The sequence below is a fragment of the Uranotaenia lowii genome, chromosome 2 (genome assembly GCF_029784155.1).
Source record: "Uranotaenia lowii strain MFRU-FL chromosome 2, ASM2978415v1, whole genome shotgun sequence".
Taxonomy (NCBI): Eukaryota; Metazoa; Arthropoda; class Insecta; order Diptera; family Culicidae; genus Uranotaenia; species Uranotaenia lowii.
In genome coordinates, this window is record NC_073692.1 from 108,150,537 (window position 1) to 108,173,802 (window position 23,266).

Genomic DNA, 23,266 nt, shown 5'->3' on the forward strand with positions numbered 1-23,266 from the left:
CGTAAACGTTTTTGGAACCTTTTGTCAACTTGCAATTTTTCAAATTTTCTAAGACTTCAATTCAACTTTGCCCTGGATTGGTTTCCGATATGATACAGTGAGGGGCAAAATAAAGTGTCCAAATTATTTTTTTTCAATTTCTTTTATTTTTCTGGTTAAAATTCAACGAAAACACATCGTAATCATTTTTTAAATATTGTTTATTATGTTCTTTTCAATTTTTGCTAATGTTGCATTGGTAAAAAAAAAGTTTTTCTGCTAGCAAAAAAACAGTTAATATTCCAAAAAAACAGGGGCAAAATAAAGTGTCCAGATCGGTACAGCTTCAAATTGATTCAAACTGAAGGCAAACAAGAACGATTTAATAATGGGTATGGCCTCCTTCGGCCTTCAACATCTCCTGCAAGTGCTTCGGTATACTTTCAACAAGGTTGTGCAAGTGTTGTGGGTCGAGTTCCTCTCACGCATGCTCCATGGCATCAAAATAAGTATTTTTAATTGGTCACACCATTCTTATCAATCAGAGCATCGAGGATGGCCCACAGATTTTCGATGGGGTTCAGATCAGGACTTTGTGGGGGCCATTCAAGGGGTTTGATGCGGCAGGAACGGGAAAATGACTTCATCAGATTGGCCGTATGCTTCGGATCGTTATTCTGCTGTAAAACGAAGCGCTCTTCGAGGCCCGTCTTGATGAGGGATACCTCGAGGTTTTCCCGCAGGATATTGGAATATGACTCAGCTGTCATGATTCCGTCAATTTTTACCAAATTGCCCACCCCACCCTAAGAAAAGCACCCCCACACCATCACGTTATCTCCTCTGTGCTTCACTGTTCCTTGGATATGGCGATCTTGGAGCTTCTCACCCGACTTGCGACACATACGATCCCGCTTCTTCCGGTTGAATGGCTCGAATTTGGATTCGTCGGCCCACAACAATGTTTTCCAGTACTTGAACCGTTTATCTGCGTGTTCCTTGGCGAACTTGAGCCGCTTAGCCTTGTTCACCTGGCTGATGAAAGGCCTTCTCACTGCGATCTTTCTATGGTACTCCTTTGCATGCATGCGGCGACGGACAGTACAACGCAATACCGAAAATTGGAACTCTTCCTGTATCGGCCGGATCGTTATTATTACGTTTTTCTTCACTTCAAGAATGATTTTCTTGTCCGTTCTGGCATCTGTCTTGGGCTTCAGTCCTCTTCCTGGGCGATCCATCTCCGATCCGAACGTTTTCATCTTCTTCATGATTTTTTATACCGCTGTCTTGCTGATTTCGTTGTGCTTGGCCACTTCCCGGTGCGTTTGACCGTTATTCACATCACGAACAACCAGTTTTCGGATGGACAACGGAATGGAACCAGAAATTTATGCGTTCTTCATATTTTACAACTTATTCGATTGTAGACACCTGTTTGAATACTCCAGAGCCAAGCCAGTTGTTTATGAAACGTCAAAATACACAAAACAAACAAATTCGAGGGGCCTCGCGATGGAAACTTATCGAAATTATATTGACTTTTGAGTTGGGCACTTTATTTTGCCCATTTTTTTGGTATATTAATTTTTTTTCTATCAGAAAAACTTTCTTTTTTTACCAGCGCAACATTAACAAAAATTGAAAAGAACATAACCTAAATAATATTTTAAAAATGATTACGATGTGTTTTCGGTGAATTTTAAGCAGAAAAATAAAAGAAATGATAAAAAAATAATTTGGACACTTTAGTTTGCCCCTCACTGTATATAACTAATTTTTTTTTTGTGATGTTTATCACATGAAGAACCGCGAAAAACATACAACGAGAGATTCCAGAAATTAGCTGAGCCGTATTTAAACATAAAATGGATTAAATGTGCAGATTTCAAAGTCTTGAGTGAATTCAAGTGTCGTATTCGATTTCATATAATATTTCTTATATATTAAATTTCACATTTCAGAGTGAGCTCAGGATAACAAGAGCGTAAAGTACATATCGATATACCTCAGATTTGGTCCTCAATATGTTGAAATTCTATGATTTAATACTAAAATTGGTCAACTTATCAGTGTCTTCGTCATTAATTTATCACTATCGGTTAGAATTGAATGTATGTATTTGCTCAGAACGGCAATTATTTTCAACCAAATTCCTTGATCTTCATGAAAATATTGTATGTATGTATGTTTGTATCCACCTTGAGTTTACGGCAGCGCCGCGGTTGTGGCAAAGAAAATAACCCACGCGTCCATCTTGGTTACCACGCAATACAGTCATAACTACTCAATGAGACTTTCAAGGGAACAGAATCGTAAGCAGAGGCACTTACGGTATCCAGGGTTGAAAGGGACTAAGTCTCGAGCAGCTATAACCATATTGTTGACTAACCAATATAGCATGCAAATTATAATCCCGCCCTCAAGGCTTCCGAAAAGAGGGTGCGTCCTTATTTTGCAAAAGGTAAACAAATACTTTATTCTCCTCAACTATGTCAAATTCCCTTGACATGAATTGAGGAACGTCCAGTATTCGAAACGGTACTAGCATACACGGTAACCCGCTCTCTTTGCAAAACGAGGATACCCAGATGCCCCTACCCTATATGTTGTAACAAAAATAAATTGAGTAATGTAATATGATATAATTTAATATAATATAATATGGTGTTATATAATATAATATAATTCAATATAACGGTAGGATAGGGTATAACATAGTTCAATACAATGTTATAATATAGTATAATATAAACATAATAGAAATTATTTGGTGTATCGATAAATATAAATATACGGTTAAATTGAAGATAAGAATTAATAGAAGAAAATGTGCACGACGATATTTTTCTGCTTGTTCTGAAAAGATATACGGCAATTAAGATTAAAAAAGTGATTTGTTGTTTTGACAATGATATTCTGCATATGTATATGCACCTATTTGTTTGGATAGAAAAAATATTTATGCAAGTTAACAATATAATATAATTAGTAATATAATATACAAAAAAAAAACAATATAATTTAATGTAATGTAGATAAAAGGATTCATATCATGAATAATGAAATATTCAAATATCAATCAATTAAAAATCCAAGCGGACGAGTTCTGAAATGAAGAGTATATCAATTACGAAAAAAACATTTAATATTTTAGGCTCTAGAATAAATATCAAGTTTATTATAAAATAGTCGAAGTTATTTGATGGTATGAGAAGTTGATTATTTTTTAATTTTAATTGCGTGCTTATATGTTGGTGAATATCAGCCTTTGTGTAAAAAGTTCAAACTACTGCGTGTTATGAATATATTAGTATAACTAATCAACGTAAAAATTTATTCTATCCAGAAATGATTTGAAGTTGCAGAAGTAATATGATAGCAAACAATTAAAATAAATCTTTTTATTTTCTATCAATAATTTTGATGGTGATTTTCAAAAAGTAACCAGAAGATAGTAACAATGATTAATTTTTGATTACAAGTGAAATAAAAAGATGAGAAAAAAACCATTTGATTTCAACCTCAACGTTCCCGGCGTGCTGTAAAATTCGAAAAGGATCTGTCTTCTGTATGTATATGAATATCAAAAAATAAATGTTAAAAATATAGAGTATGACCTACGAGAAATGCAGGTTTAATTAAAGACACATTTTAAATGTTGCGTTGATAAAGAACAGCTGTAGATAAAAAAAAAACCTTTATCACCTCCTTTCCGTTCCTTCACCTGAAATATTTTATATACTAACGAAATCGGTTATTGAGTTTAATGAAATAAGACAGTCGAGATTATTGTGGCATTATTTTCACAATAATGAAATAGTGAAAAAAAAATTAAATTTGATCCTCGTTGAATAAACTGTTTCCTACAAATAATGGATTTTTTTCTTTTCAATTGGATGCTTTCTGTAGGTACTACAAGGTAAAAAAAAAAAAAAATTTGGTTAAAAATTCTTTTTAAATGGAAGCTTCCTGGAAAAAAATTATTGCATTTATTATTGGGGTCGCTGAGAACAATATTTAATTTTAAAGTATTTCAAATTGCACATTCATTTTAAATTATGTATGAAGTCTGTTATCTGCTGTACAGCAATTTAGGCAACACTGCCCTACAATGTCATCAATCTGGCGATCTGAAATGTTACTAAGCACGGTTTTCGTAAACTATAAAATAAAAAGTGAAAATATAAGAATCTGAAGTATCAAAATAAGAAACTGATCGATAAATTTTAACAAAAAAAGTTAGTTTTATTCCATACAGTCTTGCTCGATCCTGAAAACATAAACTTCATTGGTTATGATAATTCCAGATATCAAGACAATCAATCGATAGCTCTTAAGTTAAGTTGTTATTATTGTTGTTCATTTTGAGATTTCATGGTTGTCGGGTTTGTTCTTCTGGGGAATAGTCTAGAATCATATATGTACATTATTTTTAAGCAGCGCATTGTGTGAGAATACTGCAATTATTGAAATATGAATGAAAGATTGTTTAAAAGTAAATATGCAATGCATAACACATTTTCCCACGCGATACATACAGAAATTTGAACAAACTCCGTCGTAATATTTGAATTAAGCGATATTTCATCAGTGAACTTTTCCTATAGAAACTCGTCTGCTATTGAACTCTCTGACTTATGCACGCACCAGAAACTAGATTAGAACAGAAAAAAAATCATCAATGACTCAAAGCCTAGTCCGATGTAACCGAACTAAAATCCAACGCCTACTTACTAACAACATTGCGCTCAATTTAACGGGCAAAAGATAGAATGAGAGTTAGCAACGAATTGTTTTTAAGGCAAGATATATGGGAGAGTAAAAGAGAGATAAAAAAGGAACGTTCTCACCGCTTTCGCCGTTGAGGGTGTTGCGCTTCTCGGAAACATGTTCGGACATGTTTATACTATGCGTTCCAAACTCCAGAACAAATATAACACAATTTAACTGAAAACCCGATTCTCAAACATCCGGCACATTAACACACTTCTTAAAACTCAAACCACTGCTTTTTTCTGTACCCGGCGGGTGCATTACACTTCTTTTCACTTTTTCATCTACCCCCCACAGCCAATAAGCACACAGAGCATCCATAACATTTATTTTATATGCTAATGGGAAACTTCCGGAACTTATCATAACGCCGAACTTCTATTATAGCACTTCCCGTCGCGTAAAGATTGGTTTTCGATCGGACTGAAAACGTTTGTCTAAATCATTCGCGAAAAATCTGAATCAGATTCGCCATCACAACACGGTTTACAGAGCAAGCACAAACCATCGAACACGACCGATTGGGACGAACGATCAACGAAGACGCTTCTCTCCTTGATCTTCATGAAAATATAGTTATTAAGTCATTGAAAAAAAAAATCCATTAACTTTTCAAATTACCAGCTGTGATCTGTAAAACAAAGCACTTTTATTTAGTATTTCAATATGAGCTCCCAATCTATCTAAATTCATATCCATCAAAAGTTTTCCAATGCGACTTCACCTAAATGAATAATATTTTATCCAAAACACCCATTTTTTAGAAACTTTCAAATTAAAATTTCAAAGAACAAAATTCAAATTTTTAAGAATCATCTGATAGAAAACAGGGCTTGTGATATAGCTCAGTTGGCAAGTCTGTTGTCTCCTGAGCCGATGTCCGTGAGTTCGAGCCCAAGAGTAAACATCGAACGCAGTTGTACCGGATAAGTGTTTCAATAACGATCCGCCAACTGCAACGTTGATAAAGTCGCGAATGCCATAAAGATGGTAAAACGACTATAATCGAAACAAAAAAAATCTGATAGAAAACATTTGGACAATTTCAAAATAGTACAGTTTATAAAAATCGATTCGTTTGTATCGATTTTATAACCAAAACAATAATCCGGAACTAAATGACCTTAACCGACTAATTAATTGTCCTCTTTTTGCTGTGTGAGTCTGTCTCCCTTTTCAAAAATCTTTAAATGAGAAATTATAAAGCTCCTCATTTAAGGAAAAGTAAAAAAAAAAATCATGCAAAGAGTGTATTCGAAATAAAATGCAACACTTTGTTTTGTAGATAACTTTTGAGTGCATGGATAAAAGTTTATGAAATTTCCAGTGAAGCTAACTACCTAGTTATGTTATGTTTAGTAGAAATTAAAGTATTTCTATTGAAAATTGAACAGACTATTCGACCGAATATTCGGCTGAATTTTAGGCCAAATATTCGTTTGGCCGAATACTTGAAAAGGTCAATAAAAATACTATTCGGTACATCTCTACTTAAAATCTTCTTGCTTAAAAATAAGAATTTTAAAAGTTAAATAAGAGCATTCGCACCTTTAACTTGTTGCAACTTGCATAACTGCCAACAATAAAATAAACTAATTTATTGTGAGAACGAATTACTTTCAACAGCAGGGCCAGAACAATGCATCAGTGAAGAAACTCCAAAAAGCGCCAATCGGAGAAGCTCTCTGATGCATAGTTTGTGCCACATTGGAGCAACAAATGGATGGACGAAAACAAAGATCGACCCCAAAGAGGGCGCTCTGCCGAACTTTTCGTTTGTTGGAGTCAAAACAACATCAGATGGCACCCGTTCGCTTCACGGTCCATTATGAGTTTTTAGCATCCATCAGCGGTATGAGACGTTCGACGGAAGCAGACCACACCTTACTAAAACTTGAATTCGTCGACAAAAACCATTGCTCAACTTTGGGTCAACCGGAAGAGTGAACGAGTAAAAGTCACCTCTTTAGTTTATGTTTTTTGGAGGTGAACAATTCAGCTAAATTCGTCTTAAGGTAACTGCTTTCAATGTTGGCTTTGAATGATTCCCATGGTAGGTACTATGTTTTAAAACTTGCCAGAAACGTAATAAGTTATTTAAAAAATCGCTTCAAACAGAAATAAAACCAAATTGGATCAACTTCCTAACAATTGACCCTACAATGTTTCACAAACCAAACTAAACTTAGTAGATAGATTGTGACGGTGAAAACAATCTCTTCGGTTTGGTTGTTTTGTTTCCACTAGCTTGAGGGTTAGGCCAGCTCTAGCTAGATGCCTCCGGTCGGAAAGTTGCACAAGAAATACCTTCCTACCAGAGCTGCCTGTAACTATGGTTTTCTATTTTGTTAAGTTACCGTGAACAATTTTAACGCCAGCCGGTGCAAATCGCTTTGTGTTAAGCTTGTGATCTTTTGTTTCGATTCGACGTAATGAACTTTAGTTGATTGAATTAGCAACTTTCAAATGGCTGCGATTCGATCAGTAGAATGGTACGAAGGCTAGTGAAGTAGACAATGTGCAACTCGAGACCCCATACACCCAACCCTCGGGTAGTGGTCATATCACCTCTTGTCTGCAACTCCGATTCTCTACCTCCCCGTGGTACTAGCTGGGGTGCGAGCAACCTTAGCGGAGATCGGGTACCCAACCCCGGTGGATGCTTTGGTCGCATGCAGAATGAGTTAGGGGGCTTCGTACGCGTCTGTTCTCCATGTTAGGGGCGGCGTGCGGAGTGCAACAACGTCCTGGTGGTGTTCGGGACTCAAAACAGCAACATCACGACGGTCCTCCTGCGAGATAGTGGGGTTAGCTGCGGGCCTTGCGAGCCTGTGACTACTAAAAAAACATAAGCAACGAATAACGAACAACAAATTTCGGTTGGAAATCGGCAAAGACCCACGCGACGAAAAGGGACTAGCGATTGGAAACTTGGAACATGGAACTGCCGATCTCTAAATTTTGTGGGCAGTACCCACGTGCTCTCCAACGAATTGAAGAGCCGCAAATTCGACATCGTAGCGCTGCAGGAGGTATGCTGGAAGGGCTCCACGGTGCGAACGTATCCGGATGGTCGTGCCATCTACCAGAGCTGCGGCAACACACACGAGCTTGGAACAGCTTTTATAGTGATGGGAAAGATGCAAAAGCGCGTGATCGGGTGGTGGCCGATCAACTCACGAATGTGCCGGTTGAGAATCAAGGGCCGGTTCTTCAACATCAGCATCATCAACGTGCACAGCCCTCACCTCGGAAGTACCGGTGACGACAAAGACGAATTCTACGCGCAGCTGGAGCGTGAATACGACCGTTGCCCAAAACATGATATCAAGATCGCATCGGGGATTTCAATGCTCAGGTCGGCCAGGAGGAGGAATTTAAACCGACAATTGGAAGGTTCAGCGCGCACCAGCTGACCAACGAAAACGGCCTCAGACTTATTGATTTCGCCGCCTCCAAACGAATGGCCGTACGTAGTACCTTTTTTCAGCACCGCCTCCCACACAAGTACACCTGGAGATCACCATACCAAACGCAATCACAGATCGACCACGTTTTGATCGACAGCCGGCACTTTTCGGATATCATCGACGTCAGATCCTGTCGGGGCGCCAACATCGAGTCGGACCATTATCTGGTGATGGTGAAGATGCGCCCAAAACTCTCCGTAGTGAACAACAAGCGAAACCGGCGCCCGCCTCGGTTAAACATCGCGCGACTGAAGCAACCTGAGGTCGCGGCAGACTACGCGCAATCGGTCGAAGCAGCGCTGCCGGCAGAGGGCGAGCTTGACGAAGCCCCTCTCGAGGACTGTTGGGATACCATTAAAACAGCCATCATCAGTGCGGCGGAGAACGTCATCGGTTATGTGGAGCGATCTCGACGGAACGACTGGTTCGACGATGAGTGTAGGAGGGTGATGGACGAAGAAAATGCCGCGCGGGCGGCAGTAGTGCAAAGAGGCACCCGTCGAAATGTGGAAAATCACCGACAGCGGAAGAGGCAGCGAGTCCGACTTTTCCAGGAGAAAAAGCGCCGCCTGGAGGAGGAGGAGCTCCAGGAGCTGGAGCAGCTGCATCGTTCCCAAGAAACACGAAAGTTCTATCAGAAACTCAACGCATCCCGCAAAGCCTTCGTGCCGCAAGCCGAAATGTGCCGGGATATGGACGGGGGTATCCTGACGGACAATCGTGAGGTGATCAAAAGGTGGAAGCAGCACTTCGATGAACACCTGAACGGCGCACATGCAGGAGATCAAGACGGTGGGGGAAGGTACATCGCCGGCGTAGCCAACGACGAAGAGGAGCCACTCCCAACGATGAGTGAAGTTAAGGAAGCCATTCGCCAGCTGAATAGAAACAAGTCGGCTGGGAACGATGGCATCGCAGCTGAACTCATCAAAATGGGCCCGGACAGGTTGGCCGATTGCCTACATCGGTTGATAATCCGGATCTGGGACATAGAACAGCTACCGGAGGAGTGGAAGGAGGGGGTAATATGCCCCATCTACAAGAAGGGCGACAAATTGGACTGTGAGAACTACCGAGCGATCACTGTCCTCAATGCCGCCTACAAAGTGTTGTCCCGAATCCTACTCCGCCGCCTAACGCCACAAGCAAACAGATTCGTGGGAAGTCATCAGGCCGGCTTCATGGAGGGACGGTCTACGACGGACCAGATATTCACATTGCGGCAAATCCTCCAAAAATGCCGTGAACACCAAGTCCCTACGCATCATCTATTCATCGACTTCAAAGCCGCATACGACACGATCGACCGTAACGAGCTATGGAAAATCATGGACGAGAACGGCTTTTCCGGGAAGCTGATCAGACTGATCAAGGCGACGATGGATGGAACGCAGTGCTGTGTGCGGATTTCGGGTGAATTGTCGAGTTCATTCGAATCGCGCAGGGGGCTTCGACAAGGTGATGGTCTATCCTGCATGATGTTCAACGTGGCGCTAGAAGGTGTTATTCAACGAGCGGTGGGCGAAATGCGGGGCACGATTTTCAACAGATCCAGTCAACTTATCTGCTTTGCCGATGACATTGATATAGTCGGCAGATCATCTGCGGCGGTGGAGGAGATCTACCGCAAACTGAAACGCGAGGCAGGAAGGATTGGGTTGATGATTAATACGTCCAAGACGAAGTACATGCTGGCCTGCGGATCCGAGACCGACCGAACCCGCTTGTCCAGTAATAACAAGGTCACGATCGACGGCGACGAGCTGGAGATAGTCGAAGACTTTGTCTATCTCGGCTCACTGGTGACCGCAGACAATGACACCAGCCGTGAGATCCGGAGGCGAATAATCAGCGGAAGTCGTGCCTACTATGGACTCCACAAGCAACTGCGGTCGAGAAGACTTAGCCCTCGCACGAAGTGTAACCTGTATATGACGCTCATTAGACCGGTTGTTCTCTACGGGCACGAGACATGGATATTGCTCGAGGAGGACCTGCGTACACTCGGAGTATTCGAGCGACGAGTGTTAAGAACCATCTTTGGCGGCGTACAGGAGAACGGAGTGTGGAGGCGAAGGATGAACCACGAGCTCGCGCGCCTCTACGGCGAACCCAGAATCCAGAAGGTGGTGAAAGCTGGCCGGATACGCTGGGCGGGACATGTTGCGAGAATGCCGGACGACTGTCCTGCAAAACAGGTGTTCGCTACGAATCCGGTAGGAACAAGACGAGCGGGGGCGCAACGAGCGAGGTGGTTAGACCAAGTGGAGCGTGATCTGGCGATCGTGGGGTGCCCGAGAAATTGGAGAACGGTTGCTATGAACCGAGTGAATTTTAGGAATTATGTTCGTCAAGTTATGTCGTGAGACGGAATACTATGTAAATAAAATAAAAAAATAAAATAGAATGGTACGAAGATAAAAAAAAAACTAATCTAAAACAGATATAAAGTGTAAAATTTCATAAACAGTTCGAAGTTTGAAAAGTTTCTTGTATCAAATTTATCAAAAGAATAGCAAAATTCGAAATAAATCAATAACTCATATTTTGCGACGACCGGAGGTAAGGCAGCGTAACTTAGATAGTAATGGCAAACAAGTAAAAAAATTCGATTTCAACTCCGTCATTGATTGAGGCCATCAATTTTGTACAAGGGGCAAAAGCATGCAGCTTGGGATTAGCAATTCATTTTCAATGTACAAAACTCATGCTCTCTCTTTAAAAAATAATCAATGAAGGCCACGTCCTATTAGTCAATAAGGGTTGAAGGAAAGGATCCTTTAAAAGGATACTTTTAAAGGATCAACCATAAACCTGTTATTCCAGTTTTCTTCAAAACTTTGTTAGTGAAAAACTTTGAAACAATGATATGTCAGTAGATATCACCACAAACAGAAACCGTCTACACATCTGCAAATCTATATTCAAGTATCTCAGGTAGGATTGTGTTAGTAAAGTCTGTTTCACATAGAATCTGGTCGCATCTTTCCATTTACTGCAGAGCTCCTAGTTGTCACATCACGAATCTATTGACAGTGTTTTGATCCGGATGGTTTGTTTACGTAGTGGTGAAAATTTCATCAAGATTGAAGCAGTCAGTTAAAAGTTATCGACGATGGAACGCGAAAGGCGAGAGAAAATTCTGCACACTCACGTAGAGAAACCGACGTGGTCAGGGGTAAAGATCGCGAAATTCCTTAAATATCCAAAATCGACTGTAAATTCGGTGCTGCAACGTTACCGGGAGACCCTTACGGTGGATCGATCAAAACAAACCAGGCGTAAAAGTGGAACAAATGACCGGAAGCTGCGAGCAAAGGTAATTCGATCAGTTCACAATAATCCTGGAATCTCCTTGCGTGATTTGGCGAAAAAGTTCAAGACGAACCACAGTACAGCTCGACGAATTTGTTTGCGAGAAGGCTTGCGGTCGTATCACGCAAGCAAACACCCCAACAGGACGCTGAAACAAAACCTGGTTGCCAAAACCAGGGCAAGGAAGTTGTACGAGAAAGTGTTGACCAAGTACAACGGATGCATTTTGATGGACGACGAAACTTACGTCAAAATGGATTTTGGACAAATACCCGGTAACAAATTTTACCTTGCGAAGCGTAAAGGGAATGTTGCGGGTAGATTCAAGTTTGTTTTCGCAGATAAAATTGCTCGTAAGGTGATGATTTGGCAAGGGATCTGTAGTTGTGGGAAGAAGACTAAGATTTTCATCACTGGGGACACAATGAATGGAAATGTTTACAAAGAAGAATGTCTCCAGAAGAGGGTTTTGCCATTCATTCGGTCCCAAAAAGGTCCGGTGAAGTTTTAGCCGGACCTGGCAAGCTGCCACTACAGCCGGGATGTCGTTAGGGGCCGTTCACTAATTACGTAAGCACGATTTTGGAAATTTTCAACCCTCCCTCCCCCCCTGGTAAGACAAAGTAAGATTTTTCAAAACCCCCCCTCCCCCCCACAATCTATAAAAAAACAACAGAGGCAATGTCATAACTATTAAAGAAAACATCATTCAAGACGTAGCATGTTTGGGGTAACAATAATTTTCAATAAGTTTCCACAATCGAATAAACAATATAAAATCAGAATTCCGATTTTAAAAAGAGAGATCAGGTTAGCACAAGGTATTTTTTACCTGAAAAACATAAAAATCTTTAAAAAAAAATCATTCTATACTACTAGAGATAGGGTAAAAATTTTTAACAACAATCACGTTGTCAACTAACCTAAAAGCTAAAATTCATCCAGCGGTAAGCGATATAGTTTTAGGATTTTTTGGTAAATCTTGTGTAAAATTTAGAGTTGATAGTGTCTATCACTGTAAATACTGTCTACAAATTCATTATTTAAAGCGCCTTATATGTATTTTTAAAGATTTTTTCTGGATGAAGTCATTTTCAAAATATAATGGTTTGAATTGGTTGTCTATAAATTTTATGGAACTTGCAATTTTTTCAATAATTCAAAGACATTAAAAGATAAATTACATAACATCAAAATGAACCAACTAATATGTAGGGAGTAAAAAAACCTGAGTAATATGGTTTCGTATGGCTGTGGCTGTGATGAATTTGTAAGGTAATATTTCTTACGTAAGATTTTTGGAAACCCCCCCTACCCCCCTAGTAAGAGATCATTAGCAAATGTGAAACCCCCTACCCCCCCTATGTGCTTACGTAATTAGTGAACAGCCCCTTAAGTGGTATAAAGAGAACAAGATCGATTTTGTTGAAAAAAGTATCAATCCACCAAACTGTCCGGATTTTCGTCCCATCGAGAAATATTGGGCAATAGCTAAGGGCATACTGAAGTAATGTGGCAAAACCATGTAAAAACCCGCTCAAATGGAAAAGTGGTGGAACAAGATGGCGAATGAGGTTACCAGCAATACTGTGCAGAAAATGATGGGTGGTATCACAAAAAAAGATCGAAAATTCATCCGAAAAGCTGACGAATGGTACTACAAAATGACATTTTTACTTTTGTTGTATTTACATTATTTTTTTGCATATGATCTATTTTATCCGACCAGATTCTATGTGAAACAGACTTTAAGTGTTAGTTCGTGGATCGGAACACTTTAAAAATAAATTATGAGATCTTCGTTTTACCTACACTTCTTATACTCCTAGACGGACCCTGAGGAAACTCCTATTAATATCTACGAGGCGTTATTAATTTGAAAATTTCTACAGAATTATTACCTCTCCAATAATCAGAAAAGCAACCATTCGAATTTCTTACATGCTAGCTGTTACCTTAACTATAATCTCTAACACATACTAAATAACTAATTTTCAAAACGACTCTGAAAAAGAATCACTAAACAGAAACATGAAATGATGAATCAAAAAGTTTTAGATGATTCAATTTAAAACATGTTGAATTGTGGGAAAGGTGAGTAGAGAGTCCTGAGCTCACGAACTTGGATAAGTGTTGGCAAAATTATCAATTTTCATTTGTGTAATTTAGCAGCCACTCACAGTCTTCTCGTATACCAATTGATTTATTCTTGTCTTCATTAACAATTGAAGAACAACAAAAGAATCACTAAACAGAAACATGAAATGATGAATCAAAAAGTTTTAGATGATTCAATTTAAAACATGTTGAATTGTGGGAAAGGTGAGTAGAGAGTCCTGAGCTCACGAACTTGGATAAGTGTTGGCAAAATTATCAATTTTCAATTGTGTAATTTAGCAGTCACAGTCTTCTCGTATACCAATTGATTTATTCTTGTCTTCATTAACAATTGAAGAACAACAATAAATTGATGAGTCACATCAGAAATAATGCATCTTAAAACCGACAATTTTCCCATTAAATTTCCTCAAGGCCTATGACCTGGAAATTTTTGTCGATTTTTATTTAGCGACAAAAAAAAACATGCATATGAAACGAAACACAATTTTGACTGAGTTTTTAACTCTGAATTCAAAGTAGGTTAAGGATTTAATCCAAACGTTCTAATTTGAGATTTACTAAATCAAACTCTTTTAGTAATAACTTAGTTATTTCTGGCAGAAAATATAAAACTTCCTCACGTCTTCACTTATCTTTCATGTTGAAAATGCTATACAAGAAGGGCTCTTAGAAGAAAAAACTGAAGGTATTCCTTACACAATTTTCGTTTTGGAATTGGTCGGTGCCAATTGAAAATTTGTCTTCCAGATTGCCACTGATCAACAGAGAAAGAACATCATAACATTAAAAAAACTTTTATGTTTGAGGAGATAGATACAAAATTTATTCTACGAAGTTGTATATATTATCAAAATATGAAGCTTTGATCAAGTAATTAGAGCTCTATCGCTATTCAGAGCACAGTTATAAAGCTTTTAATTTAAAATTTACTTTATTTTTTTATACTTCACTATTGTTGATTATGAACTAACATGAATATGATGTTCACAATATTCGCTAAGTAATACCCACATTTTACAGTAATCTAAATGCGGTCTTCGGATGAAATATTTGTCATAGTTTTGGATTTAAGAAAAACCGTTATCAAAAGAAATCGACCGAAGGGGACCAAAGTTATTCATCAAACACTGGTTTTTCATGTTCCTCCCGAAAAAAAAGTCTCAAAATCCCATACAAACTTTGGGCTCGTTGAGCGACTCCTTCCCGTGATCCTATCAGGCCCAAATTTGGCATGATACCTTGTACTAGGCCTAGGATCAATTTAAGCCTGCCATACAAATTTGGGACACCCTACTCAACAGTGATAAATACCACTCTTAAAAAGTCAGAACATTTTAAAAGCCTTATAACTTCTTTATTATAAGTCTTATTCAATGCAGTCTTTGGATGAAATATTTGTCATAATTCGGGCTTTGAGAAAAATCTAATTCGAAAAAAAGCCGTAGGGGACAAAATTTATTGATGAAAAACTGGTTTTAGTGTTTCACCCGAACAAAGTGTCTCACAATCCCATACAAACTTCAGGCTCGTTGAGCGACCCTTTCCCGTGATCCTATCAGGCCCAAATTTGGCATGATACCTTGTACTAGGCCTAGGATCAATTTAAGCCCGCAGCGCATAAGATTTCACAAGCCTGGAATTTCTCATACAAATTTGGGCAGTCTATTGTCCACGTCTATTCAGTCTGTAAAACCTTAGTTGGCCAAGACTGTGTATGTCTTTTAAAATTGTTACTTCGGAATGGTGCCGTACTTTATCGAAACTGGAATCATAAATATTTTTTTATATACCGTCAACTGGGGCAACATGCAACAATTTTCAACTTCAATAGCTTCTAAAAAACTTATGTTCACAGTTAATAGTATCCTTTATGCATCAAAAGTTTTAAGGATGCTGGGACATCAAATTGGCGTAGTTAAAAAAATTATTGGTTTCTTCAGTTATTTTTAATTTTCTTAAAACATGCGATTTTCACCCTCCTTTGAAAATGGGGTAACTTGCAACAAACTTTGTTTTTAATGAAAAATCATATGAAAACGTGCGAAAATTCATAGTTTTTAATATATTTGCGATGTCTTGAAGACCATTACGCATGACAACACCAATTGCAGTAGTTTTTGGGTCTGTAAAAACAAATTTTCACATTTTTTCTAAAATTAAAGAAACTGCATACATTTAGGGGTTAAATAATACTACGAAAAATTCTAAAAGCTGAAATCATAAAAATAAATGTTTGGATGAATGAAATTTAAATGTTTACAAACGCGTTATTCAAAACATTCATATTCCAACACATGGAAACGAGATTTACAAGGTATTCTTTGATTTGCATTTTGTTGCATTTAACCCCAGACACCTAACTGAATATTAAAAATATTCATTTAAAAAAATTGGATGATTGTTCGAAAAATATTTTTACACCAACAATGTTGGTATAACATGAGGAAACCAGTTAAAAGTTTGTAGGTAATTTTATTAAGCCGATCCGTCATACTGGGTAAAGTTTTTTTCGGCATCAAAAAATGTTAAAATTTGTACATTTATTGCTCGATTTTTCAAATTTTGCATAGAAATAAAAAACTTAAGAAAACTAGCTTAAGATGCGAGAAATTATGTCATCATCATTTTGTTATCATTAAAAGATAACTTTATTACAATACGTTAAATTAAAAATTGATTCAATGTAGTGTTATATAAATGTTGCATCGAACCCCGCTGTTACATGATGTCCCGTTTGACGGTAGGTACTTTCACTAAACCATGCAAACAGTTAGATTTGATCAATTTTACATTAAGTTTAGAATTAAGTTTCCACAATTTGGTCGACAAATTTTTTGTGCAAGTACTTCAGTTAACACGATTTCATTTTTTTTTTTTTTTTTGAAAAGCAATCTTATGTCAAGCTCATCAAATCCCATCTGTCTGCAATTTCGATGTAGCCATGGCTGTATATTTCGTTTGCGAGCATCTCTCGATGCCACTTATGATAAAAAGCCAGGATTTCATTGCTGACATGAGATTGTATTTTTGGGTTTTTTTTAATGAAGAATTGAATTGATTTTTTGACATAAATCCTGCTGTAGAAGGGTTGTAATTTATGAAAAAAATGTATATAAACAGTAGAGTTTCAATACATAGAAACTATTGGAAGTTTGACGAAACTTATATCTGGGGCCCCTAATGAATTATTGAAATGTTTAATATTGTATCACTACTACGTTCAAGGACGCTTCTTGAAAGTCTATGAGAAAAAACTTCCTAGATCTAGAGCATCAATTTGACATCCCTTGCTAAAAATTGCTTTGTATTTCTTGTTTCCTAACCGATTTGGGCGAAATTTATACTTTTAAAAATCTTGTAACAAAATTAAAATAAAATTCTAGAGAAAATTCAGCTTCAAAAAAAAACTTTTATGCTTTTCAAAGAGGGATATAAATAATCTGAAAAAAGGTTGCAGATCAGTTAATAAATCTCGCGTTAGCTTTCTTAATGTCGTATGAAACAAAATGTAAACAAATAATTTTATTACGAAAAAAACACAAAAACTGACATAAACTAGTCGCAACTTCTTTCCATTTAGAATATTTGTAGCCTGGACAAAATATTCTATATGTGAAATACAAATTTTAAAGTTATTTTGATAACTTTTGCAGCAGTTTTCTGTGAATTCTTAAAATGTTTCATACGACGTAATGAAAGCTCAGGCAAAAAATGTTTGAAAACATAACAAAAGTAAGCATTTACAGATTCAAATAACGTTTTGTGATTCCGGGGTCAGTAAATAATTGTCCACTTCACTCAAACATCAGAACTTATTTGCAAAAAAGCGGGCGTGAGAATAATCTTTGATTTTTTTTGCACTACACTTTTTAATTAGGTAGGTACTAAATAATAGCCCAATGTATTAAAGAACAGAGGAAAACATGTTTAGATAAAAAAAAAACCCTCCTTGGGCATTGCAAAGTAGTCGATATAATTGAAGAAGAAAATACCTAACTACGATGGGCGTGTCAACCGTTGATAATTTATGTACCCCGTATGTGGAGCATGGAAAAGCAAATCCAACCCATTTCGTACTTGATAAAATGTTCATTGAACTAGGCTGCATACATTTATCGAGTACGGTTATAATTTTAATTACTGCTCATTTTAACCAGTTTCCAACTGTTTCGATTGCCGAAGAAGGGAAAGAATTCGTTACTTTTTCTATGATTAAACGCGAATCTAACATGTCATTTCAAGCCCTTTCACTAGTAACAGCTCGCAATGCTTCAATCACTCAAATTGTTGAGTTAATCGTAACGTGAAGATTTGATCGTCACTTCGCCTGATGGCAGCATGACAATTTCCAATTGGGCGATACTCTCCAGCAGAGCAAAACTATCATGGATGGATGTAGCATGATGATGGATCATGGGAATGCAGGGAAATCTTTCATTCGTAATCGTCGCGCGACGCGTGCTGGGTAAATTAATTAGAAAAACGAAAGCCTAAACCTTTTCTTCATCCGTTTCTTCAATTTTTCTCTCGTAGTTTTGCTCGGAATCAAAAGCTGTGGACATTTGATGCAGTACCGTTTCAACAATACTTAATCACAAAACGGAAACGTGCATCTAACTAGTTTTAATAGCAACGTATCATCCAGCTGAAGTCAATGCTGGTTTGAAGAAATCAACAAAGAAACGGCATCGTTTGACCTATTTTGCCTCGAAAATAAAGAGAGGAAAAACCACAAACCTTTTCTTAGCTTATTCCCAGTCACGCCTCCAGCCCACCAACATCTTCCGAGATTTGCTCCAAACGTCAAGACAGAGGTCTCGGGATCACTTTCCTCCGACATTAAATTTGTTCTCTATCTGTGAAAAATGTGTCGGTTTGCAATGATAATCATTAAGCCTTCCAGTAAACTGCTAAACGTTGGTTTATAGCTCCAGTTTAGAGAAAAGCCTGCATCACGAATGATGGGGATCGTTTGAGAAAAAAAACAAACGAAAGGGACAGATCAAGCGGATTGGATAGAAACGAATCATGATGATCCCAGCTTTTGGGAGTTGAAGAAAATTTTCCTTTCCGTTGTCACTTTCAGTTTTATCAATTTCATATCGAATTTACACATTCTTGATTAAAAAAACCTTAAAAAAATCTTTAAATGGTTTAAAAATAAAAATTAAAACTTCGAGTTCAGTTCACAAAGGAAAAACTTTATATAAGAATTCAAATTTCAGATTTAGATATAAGACTCAGATTTAAGATTTGAGATTTCAGATTTCAGATTCAGATTTCTGATTCAGATTTCAGATTCAGATTTCGGTATCGATTTTCGACTGTTAAATAAGTTTTTCGGGTGTAAATTTTTCGGCTATCAGTCAACTTAAATAGCAAAGACGACTATTTATTTAAGATCCAACGATTCGATCCTTATAGGATCATCATCAGGGACTGTAATTTTATTATATGTTAACACAGTTTTATAAATCAGTTCAATATTATAAAATTTCTTACCGAAAAAATGTCGTCTTTTTGTTTTGGATTGATTCAGCTCATCAGATAAAGCTGTCTTGTATATCTGTTACAATATTTTTCAAATAAATTTGGGTATTGTTGTAATAAATTTTGTGTGTTAACTTACTGTGTACGAAATTTTAAGGTTGAAAACCCGTTTTGTCCTACAATTATTGTTTTGTCCTACAAAGTTTCGTACACAGTAAGTTAACACACAACATTTATTCCAACAATACCCAAATTTATTTGAAAAAAAATGTAACAGATTTACAAGACAGCTTTATCTGATCAGCGGAATCAATCCAAACAAAAAGACGACATTTGTCGGTAAGCAATTTTATAATATTGACCTGATTTATAAAACTGTGTTAACATTGTATAGTAAAATTACAGTCTCTGATGATGATCCTATAAGGATCGAAACGTTGGATCTTAAATAAATAGTCGCCTTTGCTATTTAAGTTGACTGATAGCCGAAAATTCTACCCCCAAAAAAAAAGATTCAGATTACAGATTCAGATATCAGATTTAAAATTAAGATTTCAGAATCAGATTTCAGATTCAGGTTTCAGAAACATTTGTCATTTTGGTCATTTTTGTCGTTTTTGTCATTTTGGTCATTTTTGTCATTTTTGTCATTTTTGTCATTTTTGTCATTTTTGTCATTTTTGTCATTTTTGTCATTTTTGTCATTTTTGTCATTTTTGTCATTTTTGTCATTTTTGTCATTTTTGTCATTTTTGTCATTTTTGTCATTTTTGTCATTTTTGTCATTTTTGTCATTTTTGTCATTTTTGTCATTTTTGTCATTTTTGTCATTTTTGTCATTTTTGTCATTTTTGTCATTTTTGTCATTTTTGTCATTTTTGTCATTTTTGTCATTTTTGTCATTTTTGTCATTTTTGTCATTTTTGTCATTTTTGTCATTTTTGTCATTTTTGTCATTTTTGTCATTTTTGTCATTTTTGTCATTTTTGTCATTTTTGTCATTTTTGTCATTTTTGTCATTTTTGTCATTTTTGTCATTTTTGTCATTTTTGTCATTTTTGTCATTTTTGTCATTTTTGTCATTTTTGTCATTTTTGTCATTTTTGTCATTTTTGTCATTTTTGTCATTTTTGTCATTTTTGTCATTTTTGTCATTTTTGTCATTTTTGTCATTTTTGTCATTTTTGTCATTTTTGTCATTTTTGTCATTTTTGTCATTTTTGTCATTTTTGTCATTTTTGTCATTTTTGTCATTTTTGTCATTTTTGTCATTTTTATAATTTTTTGTCATTTTTGTCATTTTTGTCATATTTTTCATTTTTGTCATTTTTGTCGTTTTTGTTATTTTTGTTATTTTTGTCATTTTTGTCATTTTTGTCAATTTTGTCATTTTTGTCATTTTTGTCATTTTTGTCATTTTTGTCATTTTTGTCATTTTTGTCATTTTTGTCATTTTTGTCATTTTTGTCATTTTTGTCATTTTTGTCATTTTTGTCATTTTTGTCATTTTTGTCATTTTTGTCATTTTTGTCATTTTTGTCATTTTTGTCATTTTTGTCATTTTTGTCATTTTTGTCATTTTTGTCATTTTTGTCATTTTTGTCATTTTTTGTCATTTTTGTCATTTTTGGCATTTGTGTCATTTTTGTCATTTTTGGCATTTTTGTCATTTTTGGCATTTGTGTCATTTTTGACATTTTTTTTATTTTTGTCATTCTGGTCATTTAATTCATTTTTTGTCATTTTTGTCACTTTTGTCATTTTTGTCATTTTTGTCATTTTTGTCTTTTTTGTCTTTTTTGTCAATTTTGTCATTTTTTTGTAATTATTGTCATTTTTGCCATTTTTGTCATTTTTGTCATTTTTGTCATTTTTGTCATTTTTGTTATTTTTGTCATTTTTGTCATTTTTGTCATTTTTGTCATTTTTGTCATTTTTGTCATTTTTGTCGTTTTTGTCATTTTTGTCATTTTTGTCATTTTTGTCATTTTTGTCATTTTTGTCATTTTTGTCATTTTTGTCATTTTTGTCATTTTTGTCATTTTTGTCATTTTTGTCATTTTTGTCATTTTTGTCATTTTTGTCATTTTTGTCATTTTTGTCATTTTTGTCATTTTTGTCATTTTTGTCATTTTTGTCATTTTTGTCATTTTTGTCATTTTTGTCATTTTTGTCATTTTTGTCATTTTTGTCATTTTTGTCATTTTTGTCATTTTTGTCATTTTTGTCATTTTTGTCATTTTTGTCATTTTTGTCATTTTTGTCATTTTTGTCATTTTTGTCATTTTTGTCATTTTTGTCATTTTTGTCATTTTTGTCATTTTTGTCATTTTTGTCATTTTTGTCATTTTTGTCATTTTTGTCATTTTTGTCATTTTTGTCATCTTTGTCATTTTTGTCATTTTTGTCATTTTTGTCATTTTTGTCATTTTTGTCATTTTTGTCATTTTTGTCATTTTTGTCATTTTTGTCATTTTTGTCATTTTTGTCATTTTTGTCATTTTTGTCATTTTTGTCATTTTTGTCATTTTTGTCATTTTTGTTAGTTTTGTCATTTTTGTCATTTTTTTTTATATTTGTCATTTTTGTCACTTTTGTCATTTTTGTAAGTTTTGTAGTCATTTCTGTGATTTTTTGTCGGTTTTGGCATTTTTTTTTTCATTTTGTCAATTTTATCATTTTTGCTTTAGAAATGTTTTAATAATAGTCAAGTTTTAGGTAGGATTTTTTCACAAGATTCTGTAAGTACCTTTTAAGACAACGATTTTTTATAAGAGATTGATAACATCAACCTACAAAACTATTTGAAGTCAAATTTGTAACTTATCCAACACTTCTAAGCCGTGCAAAAACTATTTAAGTATCAAGTTTACATCATGCATGACATAATCCACTCATCGAAAAGTAATTTTACCAACCGTTGCAAAATAAAGGCAAACCTTTTTCAATTATCTCCTACAAAAGCCACCAATTTGACCCAACCCCGAAGCATGTTTGGTTCCAGCTCCATCAATACCTTCTTATATATGGTACGAGCAAAATAGCGCCAGCAAGTCCCGCAGTCTCATTCACTCAACACATCACGATTTCTTCCATTCAAGCTCCTAAGCAGCAGCTAGGGAATGTTGCTAGTTTAGCGCCACAAAACCGAGAAACTGATTGCGGTTTTTTTCTTGCTTCCCTTTGCTGTCATGTTTAATCAATAACACAGCTGGTCATAAATTCTTCCCTTTGATTTCCCTTTAACTTTTCACCGATTCCGATTCACACAATTACGAAGTCCGCACAAACCTCCATCAGAGCACTTCAAAGATCTTATTTGACTAGTTATGGTTTTTTGCACACACGTTTTGCAAGGCCTGCTGTGAATCAACAGATTGTTTAACACGTAAAAAATGCACCGGCGCACCAGTGAACGAAATTCAATTGCTGCTTAAATTAATGCGCGGAAACGGCCGACAAACGGAATAACAATTTTACCCCAACTATTCCGACCGGTCCGATCGGCGGGACGCTAAAACTCAAACTAAAAGCAACGAGCAAGTTTAGCAGCTCCAGTAGAACCCCAAGTTGCAGTGAGACCGGTTGAACGAAAAGAGAGAAATCAACAGAGCCAAACAAAAACAACAACTGTTGTGTTGAATAGCCAGCAAACAGACAGACAGCACCGAAATTCGAAACAAAAAGAAGCATAATGATGACGACTACGATTTGTGGGCTCGCTATGTTCTCTTGTTGTAATGAACCCTGGCATTACAAGCCAGAGAGCATCGATGACGAAGTCGTTCGGAACCATGCTTTCGGTATTGTTCCAGTGAAAGAAACATCAACAAGCCTTTTGCTTAAACGCTTTTCATACATACAACCACACAAACCCTCAAACGAACTAACACGAGTGTGGACGAATCATCCCCCCTTACCCCATGTACTTGATATTGCTGAAAGCTGTTGTTGTTCCTCTTCGGAGGCACATTAACCAACTATTTAAGAGCAGTGTTTGGACGGAAAACATAAGTCGTTGAAGCATTTGGGTTCAGCAAAAGTAGCAACCAAAACTACAACCACGAAAAAGCTGCAAAAATGGTACGGTTGGGTGGTTCCCACACATTAGCTCA

At 36.3% G+C, this 23,266-nt stretch overlaps 1 protein-coding gene across 5 annotated transcripts in view; it reads right to left on the reverse strand.

Moving 5' to 3' along the window:
- Positions 1–23,266, reverse strand: part of LOC129744085 (protein bark beetle-like) — an 86,568-nt gene that overhangs the window by 49,857 nt on the left and 13,445 nt on the right. The window contains exon 1 of one of the 5 annotated variants that reach the window (XM_055736439.1): positions 22,168–22,623. The exons of 3 other annotated variants lie outside the window; for them this stretch is intronic. The gene's annotated coding sequence lies outside the window, so the exon portion shown is untranslated. One more of the 5 variants, XM_055736440.1, reaches the window with a different exon arrangement.